Below are 16,004 nucleotides of genomic sequence, written 5' to 3'. Positions count from 1 at the left end.
CAAATTGCTGCAAAAAAAGGAAAAATTGACAGCAGTCCTAAAATCAAAAAAGTGCAAAATGTATAAAATGCACTACCTTGATGGAGAGGATTTTAGGAAGATGGCAACTATGGACAAATGATGGGAGGACTGGGTAAGTTTTTTCCAATGTGGCTACTTTATTTTATATTTTCAATTATTACTAACCAAAATTATTTATTATTTCAGTATATTAATGAAATTCTTTGCCTCATACGGAAGAGGCAAATCCGATTCAATGAGCAGTATGATGTACATGATATAATCTTAGATCTAAACTTCTATACTTCCTTCAAAAGATCTTACCAACAAATTTGCAATGAAGTAACAACTTCTAGTGGCAAAAGTTTAAAGGAGTTTCTTGCATCTTTTAAATGGGACGACGATCTTTTTAACTATGTTAGAGGGAAGAGACCATTTCCCGGTTGCATGAATTGGATAGGGGCAAGGAGGATTCTGGGAATCATGTGTTTGGAGAAATTGCGACTATTGAAATCCTTTTGTATGAGGGAGTCATGAATGTTTATGACTGCAACTTGTCAGTTTTCGAAGATTGTGAGTTTCTTCCCTTCATACAGCCTATAGTATTATGTTGTTGTCTCAAGTTGTAGCCAACCAAGGGCATCAAGGTGTTCCTCCTTCCCAAATGCAAAATCCATCCCCTAGGATTCGTGATTTCTAAAGGATGAATCCACCCGTATTTAATGATTCTAAACTCGATAAGGACCCTATAAAGTTCATTGATGAGGTGTATCGGATTGTGGCTATCATAAGTATGCCACTGAATGAGAAGGCCGAGCTAGTGGCCTAATAACTCAAAGGTTTGTCTCGAGTATGGTATGAACAATGGGTTGTTGGGAGAGATAAAGAAATAGGGCCGATAGAATGGGAAGAGTTCAAAGGTGCCTTCCTAGACTGCTTCTTCCCATTGGAGCTAAGAGAGGCCAAAATCCAAAAGTTTATCAACCTCCATCAAGAGAGTATGAGCGTGAGGGATTATGCTCTAAAATTCACTAAGTTGTCAAAGTATGCTCCCTTCATGGTCTCCAACCAAGAGCTAGGATTATTAAGTTTATTTTTGGTGTCTCAAGTTTGGTGTACAAGGAGTGCAAAATAGCCATGTTGGTCAAGGAGATAGACATCTCTCGGTTAATGACTTATGTATAACAAATTGAAGAATAGAAGTTAAGAGAGAGATCAAGGGGGTTCAAAAAGGCTAGAGTGGATGGTGGAGGGTTTAACCCTCAAAGGTCCGGTTATGGTAACAATGGCAAAGGACAAGGTGGGAAACGGTTTGTGGGATAAGGTTCCACCAATAATCCTTCTCTAAGGTTCAACAAGGACAAGGGTGCTAACCCAATGGTTCTAAGAGAGAATGTTGGTGCTCAAACTTTCCCCTCTTGCAAGAAGTGTGGAAGGAATCACAAAGGGGAATGCTTAGCCGGCTCTAATGCATGCATTAAGTGTGGCAAGCCAGGCCACCATGCTAGGTATTATAGATATGGTAGTGGTAGGCCTCAAGGACAAATTGCTCATGGTCAACAAGCCCAATGAGGTGTCTAACACACTAACCGCTTTTATGCCTTGCATGGGAGATAAGAGGTTGAGGATGCACCCAATGTTGTTATCGATATGTTAAAGGTATTTGCTTTTGATGTGTATGCATTATTAGATCCGGGTGCAAATTTATCATTTGTTACTCCATTCCTTGCTAATAGGTTTTATGTGTTATCCAACATGTTATTAGAGCCCTATTTGGTGTCTACCGAGTTGGTGAGTCAGTTATTGCTAGAAAGGTCTATAGGGGTTGTTCCGTATCTATCTTGCATAAATTTATTCTTTGTGATCTCATTGAGTTAACATGGTAGATTTCGATGTCATTCTTAAGATGGATTGGTTACATGCATCTTATGCTTCCATAGATTATAGGAATCATCGAGTCAAATTGCGATTTCTAAATGATTCCATTATTGAATGAGAGGGTCGTGATTCAGTAGTGAAAGATAAGTTCATTTCTTATCTTAAGGCCCCAAAAATGATTCCTAAGGGTTGTATTTACCACATTGTGAGGGTTAGGGATGTCAACTCTGAAAGTTCTCCTCTTGAGTCGGTTCGCGTATTTAATGAGTTCCCCGATATCTTTTCCAATGACCTTCCTGTTGTTCCTCTTGAAAGGAAAGTTGATTTTGGTATTGATCTCCTCCCCGATACCTAACCTATGTTTATTCATCTCTACCAGATGGCCCCAGCAGAATTGAAAGAGTTGAAGGAACAATTAAAGAACTTGTCAGAAAAGGGGTTCATAAGACCAAGTATTTCACTATGGGGTGCTCCCGTGTTATTTGTGATAAATAAGGATGGGTCGCTTCAAATGTGCATACACTACTGGCAATTAAATAAGATGACCATTAAAAACAAGTACCCACTCCCTAGAATAGATGACTTATTTGATCAATTGCAAATGGAAAGTTACTTTTCTAAGATCGACCTTCGATCCAGCTATCACCAACTACGAGTAAGGGAGTGTGACATTCCTAAAATGGCTTTTCGAACAAGGTATGGTCTTTTTGAGTTTGTGGTGATGAGTTTTGGGTTGACGAATGCGTCGACAATGTTCATGGACTTGATGAATAGGGTGTTCAAATCTTACCTTGATACTTTTATGGTGGTCTTTATTGATGATATTTTGATTTACTCTCAGGATAAGGAAGAACATAAGAATCACTTGAGAGTTGTGCTTCAAATGTTGAGGGATAGGAAATTGTTTGGAAAATTTAGTAAATGTGAATTTTGATTGAAGGAGGTGGAATTTCTTGGTCGCATAGTGTCCGATGATAAGATCAAGGTTGATCCTAAGAAAATGGAGGTAGTCAAGAGTTGGACTAGACCTTTATCTCCTTTAGACATTAGGAGCTTCTTGGGTCTAGCTAGATACTATAGAAGGTTCATCGAAGGGTTTTCTTTCATCTCATCTCCTATGACAAAATTGACCCAAAAAAAGTCAAATTCATATGGACTGATGAGCGTGAGAAGAGTTTCCATATTTTGAAAGATCGACTTACCTCAATTCCTATTTTGACTCTACCAGAAGGATTAGAAGGGTTTGTGGTTTATTATGATTCTTCAAAGAATGGTTTAGGTTGTGTCTTAATGTAAAATGGAAAGGTCATAGCCTATGCTTCTACGCACTTAAAGGTGCATGAGTGTAACTACCCTACCCATGACCTTGAATTGGCGGCCGTTGTTTTTGCTTTGGAGATTTAGCGGCATTACCTCTATAGGGTGCATATGGATATGTATACTGATCATAAAAGTCTTCAATATGTGTTCACCCAAAAGGACCTTAATCTAAGGCAAAAGAGGTGGCTAGAACTCCTTAAGGACTATGACATGAGTGTGCACTATCATCCGAGTAAAGACAATGTTATTGCCGATGCACTTAGTAGAGTGTCTATGGGGAGTATGGCCCATGTTGATGAAGGGAAGAGGGAGTTGGGGAAAGATGTTCACCATTTGGCTAGATTAGGGGTGACGTTATGTGGTACCAATGATGGTGGTATGGTTGTTCAAAATGGATCCGAATCCTCTTTGGTAGTGGATGTTAAGTCAAAGCAAGATCTTGACCCGATGTTTATTGAGTTAAAGAAGTTGGTGAAGGAAAATAAGGTAGAGGTCTTTTCCCAAGGGAGAGATGGAGTTCTATATTACCAAGGTCAGCTATGTGTTCTGGATATGGATGGTCTAAGGAGTTTGATTTTGATGAAGGCTCATAATTCTACATACTCTATTCATCCCGTTTTGATGAAAATATACCAAGACTTAAAAGAGTTCTATTGGTGGGGTGGCATGAAGAAGTAAATAGAAAGGTTCGTGTCCGAATATCTAAATTGCCAACAAGTAAAGGCCGGGTGTCCTAGCCCAATACATTAAAATCCCTACTTGGAAGTGGAAAGATGTAAATATGGATTTTATAGTGGGTTTGCCTCATACCCGGAAGCTTCATGATTTGATTTAGGTAATTGTTGATAGAATGACTAAGTCGGCTCACTTCCTACCGGTTAAGACTTCCTATAGTTCCAAAGCCTTTGCCAAGTTATATATTCGGGAGTTGGTGAGGTTGAATGGTATGCCGCTATAAATTATTTCAGATTGTGCTACCCAATTCATTTATCACTTTTGGAGATCGTTTCAAAAGGGCCTTGTTACTAAGGTAAAATTGAGCACCATATTCCATCCTCAAATAGATGGGCAAGCCAAAAGGACGATTCAAACACTAGAGGATATGTTAAGGGCTTGTGTGTTGGAGTTTAAAGGAAATTGGGATGATCATCTACCTCTTATTGAGTTTATCTATAATAATAGTTACCACTCAAGTATTGATATGGCGCCATTTGAGGCTTTGCATGGGAGATGATGTAGATCCCCAGTTAGGTAGTTCGAAGTAGGTGAGATGACCTTATTGGGACCCGATTTGGTACTTAATGCTTTATATAAGGTGAAGATCATTAGAGAAAGGTTGAAGACAACTAAAAGTCATCAAAAGTCTTATTCCAACACTAGAAGAAGGGATCTTGAGTTTAATGTGGATGATTGGGTGTATCTGAAGGTTTCACCCATGAAACCTGTGGTTTGGTTTGGTAAGAAAGGGAAATTGATCCCTAGATATGTAGGGCCTTATAGAATCATGAGATGTGTTGGCAAGGTTGCGTATTAGTTAGAGTTGCCATTAGAAATGACCATGGTTCATCCGGTGTTCCATGTGTCTATGTTGAGAAAATGTGTGGGTAATCCTTGTTCCATTGTTCCTTTGGGAGTAGTGAATGTTGAAGAGAACTTGACCTATGAAGAAGTCCTGATTGAAATTTTGGACCGGCAAGTTAAGAGATTGAGGAACAAAGAAGTTGCATATGTTAAAGTCCTTTGGAGGAATCAACAAGTCGAAAGTGCTACATGGAAAGAGAAAGTGGATATGATTAATCAATACCTTCATTTTTTCCCTCTATCCAAACCTAAGGTATTAAGTTGTCCTTGCTCAATTACTTGAAATCCTTGCATTTCAACTTTTCTTGTCATATGCTTGCAAAATTATGAAATATATTTCAAACGATGTTTTAAATTTCACTATTGCATTAATGTTGGGTTGTTGGTTTACACTCTAGTCTACTCAAGCTAAGTCTTTCCTCATTCGAGGATGAATATTCCCAATGGGGAGATAATGTAACACCCCCTAAAAATGTTGTATATGGTGTTCCAATCTCGATGAAAATAATATAGCTTCTATATTTTGGTCATACTTTTCATAGGATGGTCCAAATTAGGAGATTCAAATTTTTGAATAACTCCAACATCATTACCTACAACTTTTGTTCATATTTTAAGTTTCGGAGGTTAAGTAGGTCAAATAATTTAATTATTGCAAGACATGGTGTTGTGGCAAAATGGAGTGTTTGTAGAAGAAAACTCATATATCACTATAGGATGCTCCATATCAGTTGATTCTTGAACGACATAAAGGTACACTTCTATAACAATAATTCATATGAGACACCAAATCTTAATGAGGAAGTTATCTTGTTCAAATGTAGCTCCCAAAAAGGGTATTCCATTAAAAGAAGGTTCATCTCACTATCAATGAAAAGATCTAGATCCATTTGACATCACCCATGACATCAATAGTCCTCCATCTGATATCACCCATGACATCACAATCATTCATTAAATTTTTAGATTTTTCTTTATAATTATTTTAATTATTGTTAGGTCCCTCTTTCACACCTATAAATACCCACCTTATTTCATTATTTTATTCATCAAGCTTTTTTTAGAAACCCTTCTCTCTATACAGTTCTTTACTCATTCTCAAAATATATTTTTAGTTCTTAGTAGTGTAGAAATATTATTTCGGTGATTCATATACTCCGGGTAGTACACAAAATTCTCTGGCGAGGAGAAAAAGCTAGGATTTAAGATTGTTCATTAAATCCTTCTATTTTGAGTAACGATTCGGATTCCAGGTATGTAAGGCTTCAATGAGAGTATTCCTTCCACTCTCATGCCTAAAGTATTTTGATTATATGATAAATTATGTTTAATTTCTTTAAGCTTTACTCTACGGTATGTGGGTGTTCATCCATGGGTTCGTTCATCCATGGGTTCTTCCACCCATGTAGTCCAAAACTCTTTTAATTAAATCCCTTAATTTCAAGTATTATTTTCTTATAGGTAACTCTTATTTCTACTTAATAGTATAAATCATGATTAAACTAATGATTATTGGTCAATTTTGGTGCAACATGATTTCATATGTATGAATTGATGGTTTGCAAGTAATTTCTCTATTTATCTTTTTAAAGCTTCTTGAAATTCATGGTGGATTGTTTAAAGCATAATTTTTAATTAATGGATTTTAAAATATTTATGCATATTCATTTATATATATGTTTGCAAGTTGAAGTGATTTGAACCCACCTAGTTTTACTATGTTTTAAATAAATTTTGACTTAAAAACTTTGACTCCAAATGAATGTTTATGAAAGCAATGTCTATGATAAAAAGAGAATCTTATAATATAAAAGAATAATGAAATATTATGAATGATGAATTCTTTATGGTATAAGGATAATTCTTGCATATTTGAATCATCAAATATTTTAATGAGTTATTCTACCGAATATGATGTTTTGAATTCTCAAGCTATATGTTATGACTATTTTAAAGTATTAAACTATTGTGTGGGATTGACTTAGCACCGAATGGCTCATTGAGGTGGGATTCGATAAGGGAATCCTAATAACAACCCCTTATCTCATTAACTATGTGGAAACGTAAGAGCCCTTGTAGGCTTAGGCTAATGGATCTGTGAAAGCCCTTATAGTTAAAGTTAAAGAATAAATGTAAATTTGACAGAATTCTACCCTAGGCAAGTAGACTCCCCGGCCAACGTAGGGGGTTATATTGGATTCCATGTAATAGCTCACATGGTCTTAATGTCGATTATAGTCAACTTTCCATAAATTAATGTTTCAAATGCTATTTACATGATTACTCATGCATGTATATATATCCACATATATATGATTTCAATGATATCTACTTGATTGCAGATGCATGCACTCATTTATGTACTTTACCTTATAAATGTTCTAAATATTTTACTTTGTCTTGCATGCCTACATACTTAGTACATTCAAAGTACTAACGTATACTCTTTTGCCTACATGATATCACCATGTAGGGACTGGTGCTCCTCCTCGTTCTACTCCACGTGGGTAGTTGAGATTTTGTTTGAGGACTACTTTTTATGAGTTTCCATGTTCCGAGAATAATACTCTTTTATCTTTATAGCTTATGATATGTTAAGATCTTTAGACACTTACTATGACATTTCTTTATATTATGATTGAGGGTAAGCTAGTGACTTGTCTTAGCCCCGTTAAATTTAAAAGTTAGAGGTATTGTTGGACATATGTAAGTTGAAGATTTACTATTATGATTTCCGCTTGTTTATTTATTGTCATTACCTATGAAAGGCTAAAAGAATGCTAAGAGGCATGTTGAGGTACTTTCAAGTTCCTCATTCGCCATATCACATCTATGCCCTAGGCTTGGATCGTGACACTAACAATCCAAATAAAATTACATGTAGTTATAATAAGGATAACACTTGTTTACAAAAGCAATTTCATGATCACAACTACAAGCCTGACAATGAAAAAAAAAGTCTTCATCGTTGTTATCCATTGGTCAAACTTCATTGCTGCTAATGCGATTTTGATGTTGAACAGTGCAGTAAATGGGTAGTTTGGGTCCCATAAATAAAGGATTATACACCCATATTTGCGTCAAAATTTCTTTTAAATCACGTCGGCAATTCCTTATATTGCTACGGGGATTCTTGTTTTTGTGTTGGCAAGCAACATTATCCCCTTTTGCCTTTATCAGCCCTGTAGATTCAAATTATGGAAATGACATACAATTTCTTAAGGTGGCCTTTGTTTGCTGCATGCTCCAGCAACTCCATTGCATGTTCTGTACTATGGTTACTGAAAAAATCTATCTACAAAGAACCATAGCAATAAATCAATTATTTTCTGACTAAAATATCACACACATACGAAAATAAATTTAAATTAATTATTACCACACCCTTTTGGTAGAAGGTTTCTTTATTTACGGAATTCCTACATATCTCCAAAATATTATCTATCCTTTTCCTCTTCTCTCATTGCCAATTAGTTAGAATCAGAAAGTCTACCAATGTTAGGTTCTCATATATGTATCGCTCATTTGCGATTTTCAAAAATAACTTGCAACTATAAAAAATAAATCAGTTAGTAAAATAAAATTATATATTTTTTTAAACAGAATATATATATATATATATATATATATATATATATATATACCTTCATTTGAGATAGATCAAATCCATGAAATAAAATGAACCAACTTTTGCAATAATTTCTATTATAACATGGTTCAGAAGGGATTCAAATATAGAGGAAGACTTTTCTTTCATGACTCTTCTTCTGTTTGCATTCTTTCGCATCGTGTTTATTTTTGTAAGTATGGTGAGTAGGATTATGAAAAATTTCATTTTTTGAGATTTATAAAAGTGACAAGAGACTAAAATATTACAACTTTTCGAGTTAAATCTTTTGCTGAAACGTTAAAATGAAAGGGTTTTTGATTGCAAAGCTTTGCTGGAAACTGAAAGAGCTTTTGAATGAATTTTAACAAGTTTGAAAACTCAACATTCTTTGATTGATTAAGTATCCGATTTTAATTTAAAATTGGACTTGGAGAAGTACAATCATGTAAAATAAATGCATTATAGTAGTTTTATGTAGTACTTAATAGTAGTTATTAATAACAAGTTATAACCGTAAATATTGATTTACTTTATAAAGTGAATACTACTACAACATAAATGGTCAAACATCAAATTTATAGTTCATATGTCACAGATTCGAGATGAGTTTAGATTTCTGTTTTATTTTTGTTTAAACTACCTTTGTAGAGGAATAAGTTTGATGCGTTAAATATGTACATTTTTGTGTCAAACTATAAACTAATAATGTTGATTATACGAAATGACATTTTGAGTTCAACATATTGAATTTATAAGGTTCCCTCAAATACATGCTGAGAGACTAGAGAGAGGTGAAAATTGAATAAGAGGTGTCTTAATGTTTTAAAAATTAACAAGTGGTGATTTACTCTTTTAAAAATTCAAAGGCACCACATTCGTCACCTATCCCAGTTTAAATCCCTTTGAAATTTGAAAATTCATTCAAACTTTCAAACTCCTCCTCTGTAAAAAATAATAACATTGCTTTGGCTCCTCTGCAATCAAAAATAACTCCTCGTCGTCGTTGTCACTCTACACTCAAAAAGATACCTCTTGTTCAACCACAACCTCACCGCATCATCGACGATCGTAAGTCTTTTTTTTCTTTTACAGACTTTAGTGGTTTTGCGAACAAGAACACTGTACAACTCGTTGTGTATTTACAAATAATGAATAATTGGATAGATGGGTATGGATTTTCTTGTTAATGAAATAAAATTGTGAGAAGGGCTTATAAATTTTCACCCCATTCGTCACCTACCCTAGTTATACCGATTTGAAATTTGAAAATTCCTTCAAACTTTCAAACTCCTCCTTTGCAAAAAATCAACATGATCTTTTCAACTCGTCTACAACTAACAAGCTTTCCTCTTCGTCGTTGTCACTCTACACTCAAAAGACAGCTCTTGTTCAAAAATAACCTCGCCACATCGTCGCCAGTCGTAAGTCTTTTTTATTTTTTTGAGGACTTTAATGATTTTGCGAACAAGAACACTGTAGATGTTGTTGTGTATTTACGAATGATGAATAATTGGGTTGATGGGTTTAGATTTGCTTGTTAATGAAAGAAAATCGAGAGAAAGGCTTATAGATTTTCAAGAATTTTTCCGAACCGTTTTTAAAGTTGTAACCTTTTTTTTTGAACTTGTAGATAAAATATCAAAAGAAATACGATATACTCAATCTTTTACTGCTTCCTCTACTAACCATTGTGTGACCTGTCAATGCAAAAAATGTCAACATAAACATGAGCATTTTATTAAGCGTGTTACAGAATTGACAAATATTATTAATGAATTGACACATGAATAGGGTGGCATTCCACCAAAGAACAATGCTCATCATATGAAGAAGAAGTTTAGGACTTTGAAAAAATAAATTTGCAGAATACTATTAAAAAAACAACCATTATCAACTCTTGTTGCTCCTCTACTATTTGGTATACCTTTGCCAGATTATGGCTCGATCTCAACAGCCAAAGAAAAGGTCACTTCGAATATGTGGAAAAATTATCCATTTAAAGGTTATCCCATTACCAGAAAGGGTCCAACTAAACTAATGACATCGTTCTCGGAATGAATACGAGAGGGCCTTCACATGCGTTATGCACAAAGGTAAGTCAGTCAACTATTTTTTATGTTCCTGCTGACTACTAATTAATCATAGTTGACATTTATATAATAATAAGAATGCAAAGGATGAGCACTATATGGATAACTGCTCGAGTTTTGGGATTCGAATGGCTAGATTTTTTCATTGCAAGCCCCAATACGAAGGACTGATTCTATATAATGTCTCAACCCAACAAGTGTTGGACTGATGAGGTACAACTATGCTCACGTATCTTTTAATTAACACCTGCTGATGCATACATACAAATAATTGATATGTTATGTTGTTGATTATGTGTGTGTGTAGAATTTGAATGTTATTTTGTATTATTTGCGGAAGAAGTCGAAGAAACTAAATAATTCTCACTGTTAATACACTACCACAAATTGTCTTTTCAAAAAAACGTCAAAATGGCAATGTTGTAGCTAATTATCGGGAGAGATTTTGTGACATTATCAAAGAGTTTTGTATAGCCGCTGGACTGCCTTGGCACCTGACAGATGAGGTGTATGTCCCGGTAAATTATGATAGGCAGTTCATAGGTCCTGACAGTCGTTGTATTATAGGAACACTGCATTAAGGTGTATGATTCGAGTTCTTCATCGAGGAAAATCAGAAGCTGTAAGGAGATTCAAACGATGGCTACAATGTTGCCAATGTTCCTTTAATATATTGGTTTTTTTGAGAAACAAGACTGAACCAACTGGTCATCCCTTGAATGTTACAAGGGCAATAACAAATCTCTCCCCTTCGATATCAAATATGTTGAAGGCATTGTCCAGCAGGCAAGTGATAGTTTGTACATATCACATATTTCCCTTTATTCATTTACATGATGTTATGAGTTCTTAAATAGATGATAAACGATGCAGGAATTGTGTACTTTTTGTTGTTGCATATGCTGAGTTTCTAAGTGATGGTCTACAAGTACCATCATCTGAAATTATCCCTAAATCACTTCGCATCATATATGCCTCGCTTTTATGGAATTATGGAGATATGAAGGCTCAAAATGGCTATATTAGTGACAATGGAGGCCCGAAGAGACATACTAGAAACAACAGCATACCTCCAGATCAATTTTTTATGACCGTTGAATAGATGTAGAACATTTTGTTGATAAGTTCTTTTGGTTGAACTATTCCTTTTTGCTCATATGCTATGACTGCTTATATTGACTTGTTGTGGTATCTTATATGTTCCAACACAAAACTCATATGTTGAGACATAAAGCGCATTTATTGCAACTCATGAGTTAAATATTAAAACATAACTATTCTATATATCTTTAACGAAGTCATCTGTTGCAGCATAATAAACATATGTTGGAGTTCGTGAGTAATATGTTGACACTTAAGGCTTATTCGTCGCATCAAAGCAGTAAAATATTACAGCGTTAGACTCCATTGTTGCAACTCGTGAGACATATGTTGAACCATAAAGATAATTAACATAATATTTTACATGCAGGTTAAACATGCAAAATCCTAACTTAACATAACAAAAATAACTAAACAAAATCGACCTAAAACTTTGCATTGAAAATTAATATTTGAATAATTTTTCAACTACAACCCCAATCAAAAATATTGATAAGATAGATACATTTGGCTCATTACATTCTAATTTCTTTTCATCCACTACTGTAGCAGATGAATATTCCCCAAAATATTCCTCGGATAATTTCACTCTATCTATTGGGAGATTACTATCTTTTAAAGCTTCAACATCTTCATCATAATTGCCATACTTTCGATACAAGCTTTCACTAACGCCGATCACCATTTTTGCACACACTTGTCAAGTAAATGTCACGACCCAAGCCTAGGGCCTAGATGTGACATGGCGAATGAGGAACCCGAAAGTACCTCAATCAAGCCTCTTAGCATTCTTTTAGCCTTTCATAGGTAATGATGATAAATGAACAAACAGAAATCATAATAGTAAATCTTTAACTTACATATGTCCAACAATACCTCTAACTATTAGATTTAACGGGGCTAAGACAACTCCCTAGCTCACCCTCAATCATAATAGAAGAAATGCCATAGTAAAATATTTTAACATATCATAAGCTAGAAAGATAAAGGAGTATTGTTCCCGGAACATGGGAACTCACCAAAAGTAGTCTTCAATGGAATATCAACTAGCCACGTAGAGAAGAACGAGGAGGAGCACTGATCCCTACATGGTGATATCATGTAGGCAAAAGAGTATGCGTTAGTACTTTGAATGTACTAAGTATGTAAGGATGCATGAACATTGAGGAAAACATTAAAACATTTATGTAATATGGAACATAATTTAATGTATGCATAATGAATCATATATATATCCTTTAAAACATTCATTTTGTAGGAAATTAACCATAACCGACATTTAAGACCATGCGAGCTATTACATGGAATCCAACATAACCCCCTACGTTGGCCGGGGAGACTACTTGCCAGGTAGAACTCCGTCAACTTCATTCATATCTTTAACTTTAACTTTAAGGGCTATTTATGGATTCATTAGCCTAAGCCTACAAGGGCTCTTATGTTGGCACATAGTTAATGAGACAAGGGGTTGCTACTAGGATTCTCTTACCGAATCCCACCTCAATGCCTCATTCGATGCTAAGTCAATCCCACGGAATAGTTTAATACTTCAAAATATTCATAGCATATAACTTGAGAATTCAAACATCATATTCGGTAGAATAGCTCATTAAAACATTTGATAATTCAAATATGCAAGAATTGTCCTTATTGCATAAAGAATCCATGATTCATATCATTTCATCATTCTTTCATTTCATAAGACCCCCTTTTTGATCATAGATATTACTTTCATAAATATTTATTTGAAGTCAAAGCTTTCAAGTCAAACTTTATTAAAAACATAGTAAAACTAGGTGGATTCAAATCACTTCAACTTGCAAATATGTATGTAAATAAATATACATAAATACTTTGAAATCCATTAATTAAAAATCATGCTTTAAACAACCCATCATGAATTTCAAGAACCTTTAAATAGATAAATAAAAGAATTACTTGTAAACCATCAATTCATACATATGAAATTATGTTGCATCAAAATAGAGCAATAATCATTAGTTTAACCATGATTCATACTATTAAGTAAAATTAAGAATTAACATAAGAAAATATTACTTGAAATCAAGATATTTAATTGAAAGAGTTTTTGGACTACATGGGTGGAAGAACCCATGGATAAACACCCACATAACTTAGAGTAAAGCTTAAAGAAAATAAACATAATTTATCATATAATCAAAATAATTTAGACATGAGAGTGGAAGGAATACTCTCATTGAAACCTTACATACCTGAAAACCGAAGCTTTAGTTGGTACCGAAAGACTTAATGAACACTCCTGAGTCCTAGCTTCTCTCCTTGCCGGAACGTTTTGTTTACTACCCGGAGTGCATTAATCACCAGAATAGTATTTCTTCACTACTAAGAACTAAAACTATATTTGAGAATGTGTAAAGAAGTGTATAGAGAGAAGATTTGCTTGAGAAAGCTTGATGAATAAAATGAGAAAATAAGGGGGGTATTTATAGGTGGGAAAGAGGGACCTAACAATAAATAAAATAATTATAAAAAAAAATCTGAAAATTTAGTGGAATATATTGATGTCATGGATGATATTAAATGAAGGACAATTTACGTCATGAGTGATGTCAAATGTATCTAGATCTTTCTATGGTAGGTGAAATGAGTTATTTTTGACAGAATACTCTTTTTGGGAGCTGCGTTTGAATAAGATAAATTCCTTATTAGGATTTAGTATCTTCATAAGAATTGTATACATGGAAGTCTAGTTTCATATCGTTTAAGAATCAAACAATTTGGATAAACCTACAGTGAGATATGATTTTTCTTCTATAAACACTCATTTCCGTCACAGCATCCTACCTTTCCAAAATTAATTTATTTGACCTACTTAACCTCCGAATCTTAAAATATGGTCTGCATAAATGTTGTAGGTAATGATCTTGTGGTTACTCAGAAATTTGAATCACTCAATTTGGATATTCCTATGAAATATTATGCCCAAAATACAGAGTTTGTATAATGTTTAGGCAAAAATTGAAACATCGTATACAACGTTTTTAGGGGATGTTACATTATCTCTCCCTTGGGAACATTCATCCTCGAATGAGAAAAGACTTAGCTTGAGTAGAGTAGAGTGTTAACAAACAACCTATCATTAATGCAACAGTGTAATTGAAAATATCGTTTAAAACATATTTCAAAATTTTGCAAGCATATTACAAGAAAAGTTGAGATGTAAATATTTCAAGTAATTGAGCAAGGGCAACTTAATACCTTAGGTTTGGGTAGAGGGGAAAAGATGAGGGTATCTCTTAATCATATCCACTTCCGCTTCCGATGTTGCACTTTCTATTTGTTGATTCCTCCAAAGGACTTTAACAGATGCAACTTCTTTGTTCCTCAATCTCTTAACTTTCCGGTCTAAAATTTCTACAGAAAATTCTTCATAGGTCAAGTTTTCTTCAATATTCACTACTCCCATAGGTACAATAGAACTAGGATCACCCACACATTTTTTCAACATAGACACGTGAAATACCAGATGAACCATGGCCATTTCCAATGGTAATTCCAACTCATATGCAACCTTACCAACACGTCTCACGGTTCTATAAGGCCCTACATATCTAGGGCTCAATTTCCCTTTCTTACCAAATCGAACCACAGCTTTCATGGGTGAAACCTTTAGATACACCCAATCGTCCACATTAAACTCAAGATCCCTTCTTCTAGTGTCAGAATAGGACTTTTGACGACTTTGAGCCGCCTTCAACCTTTCTCTAATGATCTTCACCTTCTCTAAAGTATCAAGTACCAAATCGGGGCCTAACAAGGTCATCTCGCCTACTTCGAACCAACCAACTGGTGATCTACATCGTCTCCCATACAAAGCCTCAAATGGCGCCATCTCAATACTTGAGTGGTAACTATTATTATAGGCAAACTCGATGAGAGGTAGATGATCATCCCAATTCTCTTTAAACTCCAACACACAAGCCCTTAACATATCCTCTAGTATTTGAATCGTCCTTTCGTCTTGCCCATCCGTTTGAGGATGGAATGCTGTGCTCAACTTTACCTTAGTACCGAGGCCTTTTTGAAATGATCTCCAGAAGTGTGAAGTGAATTGGGTACCACGATCCGAAATAATGGATAATGGCACACCATGCAACCTCACCAACTCCCGAATATACAACTTGGCATAGTCTTCAGCACTATAGGAAGTTTTAATCGGTAGGAAGTGAGCTGACTTAGTCATTCTATCAACAATTACCCAAATCGAGTCATGACGCTTCCGGGTATGAGGCAAACCCACTACAAAATCCATATTCACATCTTCCCACTTCCAAGTAGGGATTTCAATGTCTTGAGCTAGTCTACCTGGTCTTTGATGTTCGGCCTTCACTTGTTGGCAATTTGTACATTCGGACACAAACCTTGCTATGTCCTTTTTCATG

General features: G+C 34.9%; 1 pseudogene; it reads left to right on the top strand.

Moving 5' to 3' along the window:
* The first annotated feature begins 1,285 nt into the window (after positions 1-1,285).
* Positions 1,286-11,581, top strand: LOC129890595 (uncharacterized; annotated as a pseudogene).
* Positions 11,582-16,004: the final 4,423 nt, after the last annotated feature.

This window comes from Solanum dulcamara, chromosome 5, assembly GCF_947179165.1.
Source record: "Solanum dulcamara chromosome 5, daSolDulc1.2, whole genome shotgun sequence".
NCBI lineage: Eukaryota > Viridiplantae > Streptophyta > Magnoliopsida > Solanales > Solanaceae > Solanum > Solanum dulcamara.
This window is presented reverse-complemented; position numbering and strand designations above follow the sequence as displayed.